The 11,616-nt window shown below is 40.6% G+C and overlaps 1 protein-coding gene across 1 annotated transcript in view; it reads right to left on the reverse strand.

Moving 5' to 3' along the window:
• LHFPL1 (LHFPL tetraspan subfamily member 1) overlaps window positions 1-11,322 on the reverse strand; it is a 119,489-nt gene extending 108,167 nt beyond the window's left edge. Inside the window, exons 1-2 of the mRNA XM_013986344.3 lie at window positions 11,242-11,322; window positions 10,336-10,473 (exon numbers count right to left, since the gene is read on the reverse strand). The gene's annotated coding sequence lies outside the window, so the exon portion shown is untranslated. The remainder of the gene's footprint in view (window positions 1-10,335; window positions 10,474-11,241) is intronic.
• Between the last annotated feature and the right edge of the window lie 294 nt (window positions 11,323-11,616).

Genomic DNA, 11,616 nt, shown 5'->3' on the forward strand with positions numbered 1-11,616 from the left:
GGATACACAGAGAGTATTCTGGTTAGCAAAATGTTAGACAGAGAATGACTAATACTCTATTATCACTTTTATGTAGAATCTAAAAAATACAATAAATGCATGTATGTAACAAAACAGAAACAGACTCACAGATATAGAGAACAAGCTAGTGGTTACTGGTGTTAACCCCAAACCAGGTGTATGGGATTAAGCGATACAAACTACTATGTAGAAAATAGATAAGCAACAAGGATATATTATATAGCACAGGGAATTATAGGAATTATAATAACTTTCAATGGAATATAATGTGTAAAAATATTGAATTACTATGTTATACACTTGATACTAAGATAATATTGTAAATAAACTAAACAAAATTCTGATACATGTGAATAAAATATTTTAATCCACAAAAAGAAAAAGAGAAAGACGATGAAGTTTGCTGCATTAATTGATTCCCTTCATGAATGATTTCTCTGAAGCATGCAATGCTGTTTGATAGTACTTTACCCACAGTAGAACTTCTTTCAAAATTAGTCAATATTGTGGGATGGAAATCCTATAAAATTGGATTGTGATGATCATTGTACAACTATAAATGTAATAAATTCATTGAGTAATAAAAGATTTAAAAATAGTCAATATTTTGTAATGCTGCTGCTGCTTTATCAACCAAGTTTAGGTAATATTATAAATCCTTTATTATTATTCCAAAAATCTTCACATCATCTTCAATGAGTAGATTCTATCTCAAGGAACCACTTCTGTTGCTCATCCATAAGAAGCAGCTCCTCATCCATTTAAGTTTTATCATGAGACTGTAGCCAATCAATCACATCTTCAGGCTCCAACTTTAATTCTAGTTCTCTTGCTGTTTCCACCACATCTGAAGTTCTTTCCTAAACTGAAGTCCTGAACCCCTGCAAGTCATCTGTGTGTGTTGGAATCAACTTTACACAAACTCCTATTAATGTTGATGTTTTGACCTCTTTCCTTGAATCATGAATGTTCCTCATGGCATCTAGAAGGGTGAACTCTTTCCAGAAGGTTTTTCAATTTACTTTGCCCAGATCCATCAGAAGAATCATGATCTATGGCAGCAATAGCCTTATAAAATAGATTTCTTAAATAATAAGACTTGAAAGTTGAAATGACTCCTTGATCCATGAGCAGTAGAATCCTGTGTTACCAGGCATGAAAACAACATTAATCTCATTGAACATCTCTGTGAGAGCTCTTAGGTGACCAGATGTATTGTCAATAAGCAATACTATTTTGAAAGGCATCTTTTTTTCTGAGCAGGAAGTCTCAACGGTGGGCTCAAAATGTTCAATAAACGATGCTATAAACCGATTGCTGTTGTCCAGGCTTTGCTCTCTCATTTATAAAACACAGGCAGAGTGGATTTAGTATAATTTTGAAGAGCCCTAAAATTTTTTGAATAGTAAATGAGCATTGGCTTCACCTTAAGATCACCAGCTGCATTAGCCCCTAATAAGAGAGTTAGCCTATCTTTGAAGCTTTGAATCCAGGCGTTCACTTCTCCTCTCTAGCCATGAAAATTCTAGATGGCAACTTCTTCCAATAGAAGAATGTTTAATCTATATTAAAAAACCTGTTCTTTAGCATAGCTACCTCCATGAATTATCTTATCTAGGTCTTCTGGATAACTGCCACCGTTTTTATATAAACACTTGCTATTTTACCGTGCACTTTCATACTGTGGAGATGTCTTCTTTCCCTAAGCTTCATAAACCAACCTCTGCTACCTTCCCTATCTCTCTCAGCCTTCATAGAATTGAAAAGAGTTAGGACCTTGCTCTGGATTAGGCTTTAGCTTAAGGGAATGTTGTGGCTGGTTTGATCCTCTATTCAGATCACCAAAGCTTTCTCTGTATCAGCAATAAGTCTGTTTCACTTTCTTATCATTCATGTGTTCACTATAATAGCCCTTTTAATTTCCTTCAAGAACTGTTCTTTGCATTCATGACTTGGCTGTTTGGCACAAGAGGCTTAGCTTTTGGCATAGCTTGGTTTTTGACATGCCTTGCTCATTAAGCTTAATCATTTTTCAGCTTTCGATGTAAAATGATAGATGTGCAACTCTTACTTTCACTTGAATACACAGAGGTCGTTGCAGGGTTGTTAACTGGCTTTCAATATTGTTGTGTCTCAGACTTATCTAGAGCCTCAAGTAATAGGGAGGTCCAAGGAGAGGGAGAGAGATGCAGGAATGACCAATTAATGGAGCAGTCAGAATATATATAATATTCATCAATTAGATTTGCCATTTTGTATGAGCATGGTTCATGGTGCCCCAAAACAATGACAAGAGTAACATCAAAGATCACTGATCACAGATAAGCATAACAAGTATAATAAACAGGAAAAAGTTTGAAATAAAGTTTGAGAATTACCAAAGTCTGATATAGAGGCACAAAATGAGCAATGCTGTTGGGAAAATGGTGCCTATAGACCTGTTTGATGCAGAGTTGACACAAACATTCAATTCTGAAAAATGCAACATCTGCTGAAGTGCAATAAAATGAAGCATGCCTGTAATTCATACAGAATCCAACATCATTTGGATTGATTTTGGTAGTGATGGTTTTTCCCCTCCTTCAAATAAGCACCTACCCGGGGCTTTGAGGTTTTGTCTATTTCTTTGTTCAGTTTCAACCTCTAGCCTTGCTATTTTCTTGCACCATTTTTTTTCTTTTCTTTTTATGGCCTCACCTGTGGCATATGGAAGTTCCTGGGCAAGGGGTTGAATCAGAGTTGCCACTGTGGCCTATGACACAGCATACAGCAACACCAGGTCCTTAACCCACTGAATGAGGCCAGGGATTGAACCCATACCCTCATGGAGACAATGTTAGTTCCTTAACCCACTGAGCCACAATGGGAACTCCTTTGTACCATTCTTACTCTTCTACTCTATTTAGCACTCTATTTCACCTCTCCACCCTGTAAGAATACAAGATACTTGGACTTGCCATCTCTAAATTACTTGATTATCTGGTTTAAGAAGTATCTAGGCTGACACATTCTAGCCTTGGGATTGGATGTACAGAGTCCATATTTTAAAATATAAAGTAGCACTGTGTGTAGCACTGGGAACTATGTCTAGCCACTTATGATGGAGCATGATAATGTGTGAAAATAGAATGTGTACATGTTTGTGTAATTGGTTCACCATGCTGTACAGTAAAATAAAAAAAAATTGCATTGGGGAAATAACTATTAAAAATTTTTTTTAAATAAAAAGTAAAATATAAAAAGAGAGAAAGGTCACGCAAAAGGAGAGCAAGATAGTACAAAGAAGATGGTCCCATCGTGTAGCTTACAATCAGAAAGCCCCAAAGAATGCCAGCTTTGATATAGGAAAGAAAATCCACATAAAAAGGAGCTGTGAAGTTCCTGTAGTGACTCAGCAGTTAGTGAACTCAAATAGCATCCATGAGGATGCAGGTTCGATCCCTGGCCTTGCTCAGTGGGTTAAGGATCCCATGTTCCCACGAGCTGTGGTGTAGGTCGAAGTCTCGGCTTGGATCCCATGTTGCTATGGTTGTGGTGCAGGCCAGTGGCTACAGCTCCAATTGGACCCCTGGCCTGGGAACTCCATAAGCCGTGGGTGTGGCCCTAAAAAGACAAAAAGACCAAAAAAAAAAAAAAAAAAGAAAAAAGAAAAGAAAAGAAAAAGGAGCTGGGCCACTGTCTATTTAGAACCTTAAGAGTTATGACCATATTTGATAACCAGTCTCCCTATCAGGAAACAGTCTCTGACAGGCTCTGCCTTTTATCACATAGCTCTTTTCCAGAAAGTTCTGCCCTCATTCCTCCACCTTCAGAGAAACACTCAGGGGAGGGGATTTAGTTCAGCTATTCTTCACCTAAACACATCTGACCTTCCACCCCATTGTTTGTTTCTTCCTGAATGTTCTGTCTTCATGCCCCTGCCCTTGCAGAAATTCACAGAGAGGGGGATTCTGCTCAGTTCTCTTTCAATCAATTACATTCTGAGCCAGCCCCTGATATTTTCCTCAACTAGTCTTCACAGACACTCCAGCTCAGGCTTCTCTGAGTTCCAGAGGCTAAGTTGTTTCATCTCTTCCTCAGAGTCCTGGGGCCAGAGAAGGCTCTGAGGGAAACCTGCTCAAGGGCTATAGCAATGGCAATAGAGGGTGGGGTTTGGAGTGAGGGGCCTCATGGATGCTGCCTCTGCTGTGTGCAACATGTGGCCCTCTCCACAGGACACACATGCGCCCAGACATTCAGGTCCTGAGAAACTGTCCATAGACACAGCTCCTCAGAGGGGGCTGTTGAGAAGAGACCTGAGATCAAACAACTTTCCTCTGGTTTTACCATAGCTCCCGCAAATAATGAAATGAATACATAATGTTGAATTGTTTACTCCTCTTTTAGCAAAATAGTCCCATTTCTAGGGTATGCAGTGATGCTTTTTTCATGAACCAAAATGTAGGGCACAGGAGTTCCCATCATGTCTCAGTGGAAACGAATCTGCATCCATGAGGACACAGGTTTGATCCCTGACCTTGCTCAGTGGGTTAAGGATCTGGCATTGCTGTGAGCTGTGGTGTAGGTCACAGATGTGGCTCAGATCTGACATTGCTGTGGCTGTGGCATAGGCCAGTGGCTACAGCTCCAATTCAAACCCTAGCCTGGCAGCCTCTATATGCTACAGGTGAGGCTCTAAAAAGACACACATGAAAAAAAGTAGGGCACATCTCCTGGTGTAAGGACTTAGAGCCAGACAGAAATTTTGGAACTGAGGCTACCTTGTGGGTCCAGGGCTTTGGGTTTCCCCGGAGTAGGTCTAGACTAATTTGGAGGTGGAATGTGAAGTCCAGTTCTCAAAAATGACCATAACTTATTCAGCTGGACTTCATAAGGTACTTATGTGGTCAGTGCTGTATGCTCTTAGATCAGAACTCTCATCATCCCTGCCCTCAAAAGGATTACAGAGATGATGCCAACTCCAACAGATTTATCCTTAAATGTGAGCATGTACAACAGCTGGACATGCAGAGACTCTGATGACTGAACAGTTTTAACATCAAGTCAACAGCCTCAGAGTGATTATTTATAAAAATATAAGTTTTGTTCATATATCACTGACTGAAAATCACTGCATATGGTAGAAAATCATGCCTTATATAATGACAGTAATGAGAGATAAGAGTTAGGAACTGGTCATCAAGAAACCCAAGTACTATCATCCACTGGCTGTGACATTCTAACCAATTTAAGTTTCTTAAAGCAGGTTATCTAAATATCTTTGCCAGTTCCATAATGGCCCAGAGCCTCCACCTTGGCAGTTTTGGAAATTCAATAGAGAGGAGAAGAGTAATAATTCAGGGCAGTAAATTGGCACTTGGCTCTATCAGCTCTCTTCAAGTCTAGGTATGCCTGGAAGTAGAGCAAAGGTATCTCAAAGGAAGAACAACTCCTCTCTTTTTCCAGACTAAGAAAGATGCTATGGTCTACACTGCTATGTTTATTCAAATATAAATGATCACTTTACCCAATGGAACCCACCCAGAACAAGGTTGAGACATGTGTTTTTCATCCAGAACAAGACCTGCACTGGCAACTTCTAACAACAGGCTCTCCAGGGGGAAAAGTGGTATCTATTTGTAGCATCTACATATTTTCATGGTGTAAAGATCTCCAACTGCGACATTAAGCCACCAGTGTGATGTCACTGAATGGGGAGTCAGGTAGAGGTGCACAGAATTTGCTCTCAAGAAATCATGTGAGCCAGTTCCAGCTCCGTGACCAGAAGTGTAATTCATTCAGAAGAAAAGAGAAAGTTAAAAGGAGAAAGAGCAGTAGCTTCTAATTGTGAAGGGCTCTCATAAAAATGATCTTTACTCATTTATTTTAATGGTGTAAAAAAAACAAGTGGACCTGTATAATGCAGGAAGATGAGAAATTGGTATGAAATATAGAATTTAAAGTCAATTTGGATTCAAGTCCTGATTCTGTCATTACCGACTTTGGTCACTTAATTTTATGGAGCTTTAGAATCCTCATGTAGCAAAACTTAATATGGTAGTATATGCAGAGTTCTAAGAACAACACATAGCCCACTCAATAAACTATTAGCTCTTACCATGAGCAGCAGCAGGATGATTATCTGTGGAATTGGTGTAACGACCAGCCTATTTTCCTCACAGAGGTTTTACAAACTGAAATGCTGCATGTGAAAGTAATTTGTAATCTACACACAGTATTCCAATCTGAAGTATTTCTATAATCATGTGCTGACCCCAGAAACTTAAGAAAACTAAATACATTACAAAAGAAAATGTCTGCTTTCTCTAGGAAGCTCTAAAAATAAGAGTCTCATTGTCTATGAAGTATCCTGTCACAATCACAGGGGAGTTTTTAGACTTTAGAGAGCATCTGATCCAATACCCTCATTGTGATGGATGTGAAAAATATTTGCTGAAAGTTTAAGTAACTTAACCTAGGCATTAGCAGCAGAATGAGGATTAGCATCTAGGCCATTTGACTTTCAGCACATCAATATTGGACCCTACACTCTTCAATCACTTGCAGATCCTGCTGACCAGCCATCTAAAGAGGGATAAATAAAAATGAAATTCTTAACCAACATCCTGAGGTCAGAAACTAGTGGCAGTTTTGAAAGATGTTATATGTTTAATTCAGCATCTCTCATGATATTTTCTTACAAGGTAGAGAAACTGAAGGATCTGGGTTAATCTAAGTTATTCTTGCTGCACTTGTATTCTGAGGTCACTTTTGCCTATTCTCTTTTTTCTTTTTTTTCAAATTTTATTTTATTAGACTATAGTTGATTTACAATGGTGTGTCAATTTCTGCTGTACAGCATAGTAAACCAGTCATGTATATGTGTGTGTGTATACATATACATAGATAGATAGATAGATTCTTTTTCTCATACTATCTTGCTTCTTTTCAGGGGCAAAAGGAAAGGTCTCCCAGTTCACTGGGATCCAAAGTGTAATTTCATCCAAAAAGTCCCATCGCTTCCTTGAGCCTCAGTTTCTTTATCTGTAAAGACAGATGGTTTGATTAGCTAATTCAATTTTCAGTTTCAGAAACATTTATTGAATGTCTATTATGTAGAAAATGTGCTAGACTCTGGAGGAGCCGAGAGAAAGCAAATAAGTCCCTATCTCTGTTGAGTTTAGGAGTCTAATGGAGGAAACGCACACATAAATTACACTACAAATGTAACTTACTACAATTTGTGCAATGACAGCAATATGTACCACAGAGGAGAAAATGACTCCTGGTAATGAGGAAGCCTTCAAATAGTGGGTGACATTTAAGCCAGGTCTCAAAATGTAAGAGCTTAATATGTGAAGAACTTAAGGGATTCCAGGGAGGTGAAACAGCATTCACAGAGGTAGAGAGGCATCAAAGTGCCTGGTTGGTTTTGGTGACATCAAGAAATTTGGGATGACCAGAATTGATTGTCCAGTAATAGTAGAAGCTAACATTTATTAAATATGTCACAGGATCCAGGAGCCGTTCTAGAATCAATATAAAAAATTAATGAGCTACTTTGCATTCTTATAAATCTGCTATGTATATCACATATACTCTGGATCTCAGTTCAAACCAGCCACCATTCAGGGGCTCAACAGCCATCTGTGACTAGTGACTGCTGTAGTGGACAACCCAGCTTTAAGTGATACTTTTTCTTATGCTCTAGTATTTAGAGGCATTTTGTTGATGCTATTGTTTTGTTGTTTCTTCTGTTTCAAACATATCACAGTTTATATGGTCATCCAAGGTGATCCCCTGTCTATCCTGAAAACTCAGAGACCCCCTAACCAAGCTGTTCCATAGTCTTCAAATGTACTACTCCTTGAGTCAGGCCTACTGATCTTCCTCTGGCAGCTTTTGTGCTCTTGAGCTTGTACAGTAAGTAAGTGAATAGGCAGATCTGGACCTCAGCATAGACCTCATAGCGGGAGATATGCATGGTGACTTATTCATCAGCACATAATGGGAATTGAATCCATAGGAATGGATGAGGTCGGTCAAGGAAAGTGGGCCTATGTTTCAGAATAAGAAGCCAAGAGGGCTGGGGGATAAAGAAAGCACCCTCACTGAAGAGTAGAAGAGAGACAAAGAAATAGCCAAGTTATGAGCAGAACTGGGGACAGAGTTGTGTCTCAGGAACCAAGGAAGGAGAATCTTTGAGGAAAAGAATAGGCAGAGTTCCCTCTGTGTCTCAGTGATAATGAACCCAAATAGTACCCATGAGGACTCGGGTTCGATCCTTGGCCTTGCTCAGTGGGTTAAAGATCCGGCATTGCCCTGAGCTGTGGTGTAGGTCGCAGATGCGGCTTGCATCTGGTGTGACTGTGGCATAGGCCGACAGCTGCAGCTCTGATTGGACCCCTAGCCTGGGAACCTGCATATGCCATAGGCACTGTCCTAAAAAGAAAAAAAAAAAAAAAAAGAAGAGGAGGAGGAAGAGGAAGAAGAGGCAACAATACCAACTGTTCAAAAGAGGTCATAATGGTTCAGAAGCCTGTCAGCTTTATCATCATATGAATCCATGATCAGTCAACTAATGTGTTTTCAAAGATAACAAATTCAAATGTCTTACTGAAAGAAAAACAAAGCTGGTAGAAGCTTCATGAAACGGCCTTTATTTTCATTTTAGCTAAAAGCTCCCTCTTGTGTCGAGAAGGGGTATTTCTTTGACAGTTGGCAAAAGGTTTTGAGAACATCTGTTGATTTATATTGTTTGTTCCTAATGTTCTTCTATAATATTCATTTTTGCCAGGAAATGTGTATGAATGTTAAAGTCAAACATAAGCACTATAGTAAGAAAAAAAAAAGAAGACAGGGTTTGCCATCCAGATTTGAGGCTGCATTAAAAGGAAAATCTTTACGTAAACACAAAAATATCCATGGAGTGATATACCTTTCTCAAAAGAGAGTTCACTGAGACTCAGTAACAGCTGGGAAATTTTGATGTGTTTAGCAATCATCTCAGGTGTTTCAGATCAGTTTAAGGTTTTAAAACTGCCTCTCTAGTCCCCCAAACGCTGTCATGGCTCCACTTTAAAAAAAAAAAAAAAAAAAAAAGGAGAGAAAAAGCCTCTCTTTGAAGGACCCAAGAGATCTGTAAGGCTCGCAGTCCAGGCACAGGAAATAGAGTAGCAGTGGAAGATGCCAGAAACAGAGATCGACTGTAGCCTGATTTGTTCCACCGGTGGAGGTGCTAGGGAATTAGGATCACCAATCTGGGAAGCTGAAGGCCTAGGGGCTAACATTCCAGCTCTGCTTCTAAAGGGTTCTGAGTGTGTGTGTGTGTGTGTGTGTGTGTGTGTGTGTGTGTGTGTGTGACCTTGGACAAAGCCCATCCTTTACTGGACCTCAGCTTTTCCTTTGATTGGACATTTCCATTCCTTGATCTGAGTCACGCCCTCAAGGAGGCAAGACTATAAAGCAGGCGATGTTTCCCATCCTCTCATCTCACCTGTTTTCAGAGCTATTAACCCCCTGAGAGCCCAAGGCCTGATGCCTCCCACCCTAAACTACCGAGGACCCTCTACCTCAGCACTCTGTGCAAACCAGGAGCAACCAGGACCAACCTCCTCTCCACCAAAGTTTACCTATGAGACAATGAATACTTAGCAGTGGTTCTGCAGTTACTTTTGGATGAGCGACTGAGGTTTGCTATAGAAGAGGGAGTAGAGACCTTTTCTTGTATCCCTTTTGTTAGGTTCGGATTGTTTATCCCGTCGTATGTGGACAAATGCGTGTAAAGCAACATACTTTGCCTCAGTTGGAATGTTTCCCTCATAGCCAAAGACCTTTGAGAAATGTGGGTTCCCGCTGAGATATTACTGGCATCTGATAATAATGGGTAGAAAACTATAATGATGATGATAGAAAACTATATTCAGCCCAAGAGTTTTGGCAATGCTACGGGATACTTGGATACAAACTTCTTAAGAAAGGGTGCTTTGGCACCGTAGGTCAGACACTGCCAGGTCCTTGAAGAAGAACCAAGAGTTACCTGATTTTACCACCTGTCCTCTTTCCATCCTATCATGTACTTTTCTGACCCCACAGTAGGGAATTTAAAGGCTGTGGTTCAAAAAACACCACTTGTTTAATGACTTCCTGAGCAGAGAAGCAGGGAAAGCCACGTGAGCTAGGAGGGGAGCCTCTGGACAACTGTTGCAGGAGTTGTATTTTTTTCCTTTCCTTTGTTTTTCTTTTCTTTTTCTCTTCTCCTGTTCCTCTCTCTCTCTCTCTTTTTTTACTTTACCTTTTCTTTTTGTGCCAAAAGCTGAAAAACATATCACTCACCTTCCTCTCCTGGAGATAGACGTCAAGAAATTGGCAAGAGCAAGAGACTCGGTGGTGATGAAGGCTGATGTGTTCTGTGTGGTAGCTACAGCCTGGCTAAGGTAAGGGTCAATGATCCTCAGCTGGTCCATGAAGGCTCTGCCTTGGATGAGAGCACAGCTTACTTGTGGAGCAGCAAATAGCAGTCATTTGTAGGGAGGGGTAAGATACTGGAACATTGACTAGAATGGTTTAAAAAAACAAAACAAAACACTGTACTTAAAATACAGGTATGGCGTTCCCGTCGTGGCACAGCGGAAATGAATCTGACTAGGAACCATGAGGTTGTGGGTTCGATTCCTGGCCTTGCTCAGTGGGTCAAGGGTCCGGCATGGCTGTGGCTGTGGCGCAGGCCAGCAGCTGTATCTCCGATTCACCTCTTGCCCGGGACCCTCCATATGCCACAAGTGAGGCCCTAAAAAGCAAAAAAAAAAAAAAAAAAAAAAAAAAAAACCCGGGTAGGAAGGAAAGAAACAACTCTATCCTTTCCTCATGAATAAATCAGGGGTCACTTTTGGGTTGGATTGTTACTACTAGTCATTGGGAAGGAAATAGCTTTGTGGGATGTAGGACGCACGTGGGTATTAACCATTCCAAGTACAAAGCACACACGGGAAAGTGGTGCGCGGCAAAGGCAATGCATCCTCTTTCCTCCCTTTCTCTTTCTCCTCCATCCTCCTCCTTCTCCTCTGTTTTCTTTTTCTTCATCTCTCTGTATCTCTTCACTCCTCTCTCTCTCTCTCTCTCTGAGGTCATCCAACCAGAGAGTCTCTTCAGAGATTTATCACAATTAAGTTAACAGAAAGCAGAGTGGTTTGTTTCCACCCCCCATAAAACCCTAGGCACAGATGGCAACTCAGTACTCACCAAGGAGATCTCTAACTCCCCTTCTCCCTGAGGAGGGAGAGGATGTAAGCGGCTAGTCGCCCCGCCTGCTGAATGGAGGCCAAGTGTGGGGGAATGACTGAGTGCTACTCCTGTGCTGTGGAATGGAGTTTGCCTTGAGAGCCAAACCCACTAAAATGGGGTCTGGAAGCTATCAGAGAAGAAATCCGATGCATGTATGTTTTTACCCACAATCGTCCATCACCAAGGATTTTTGCATTTGAGGCATGTTGCAGAGACTCAGGCAAGCTGCTGTACATCAACTGTGATCAGCTTTTAACATGCTGTAATAATCTAAAGGGCAACAGCCCCTGGAATCTACATAGACTTTTTTTTTTTCTAATTTGCCCTTTGGTG

Source organism: Sus scrofa, chromosome X (assembly GCF_054392235.1).
Source record: "Sus scrofa isolate SSC_HxYL_T2T_F1_AM1 chromosome X, Sscrofa_HxYL_maternal_Yorkshire_Landrace_v2.0, whole genome shotgun sequence".
Classification (NCBI taxonomy): Eukaryota; Metazoa; Chordata; class Mammalia; order Artiodactyla; family Suidae; genus Sus; species Sus scrofa.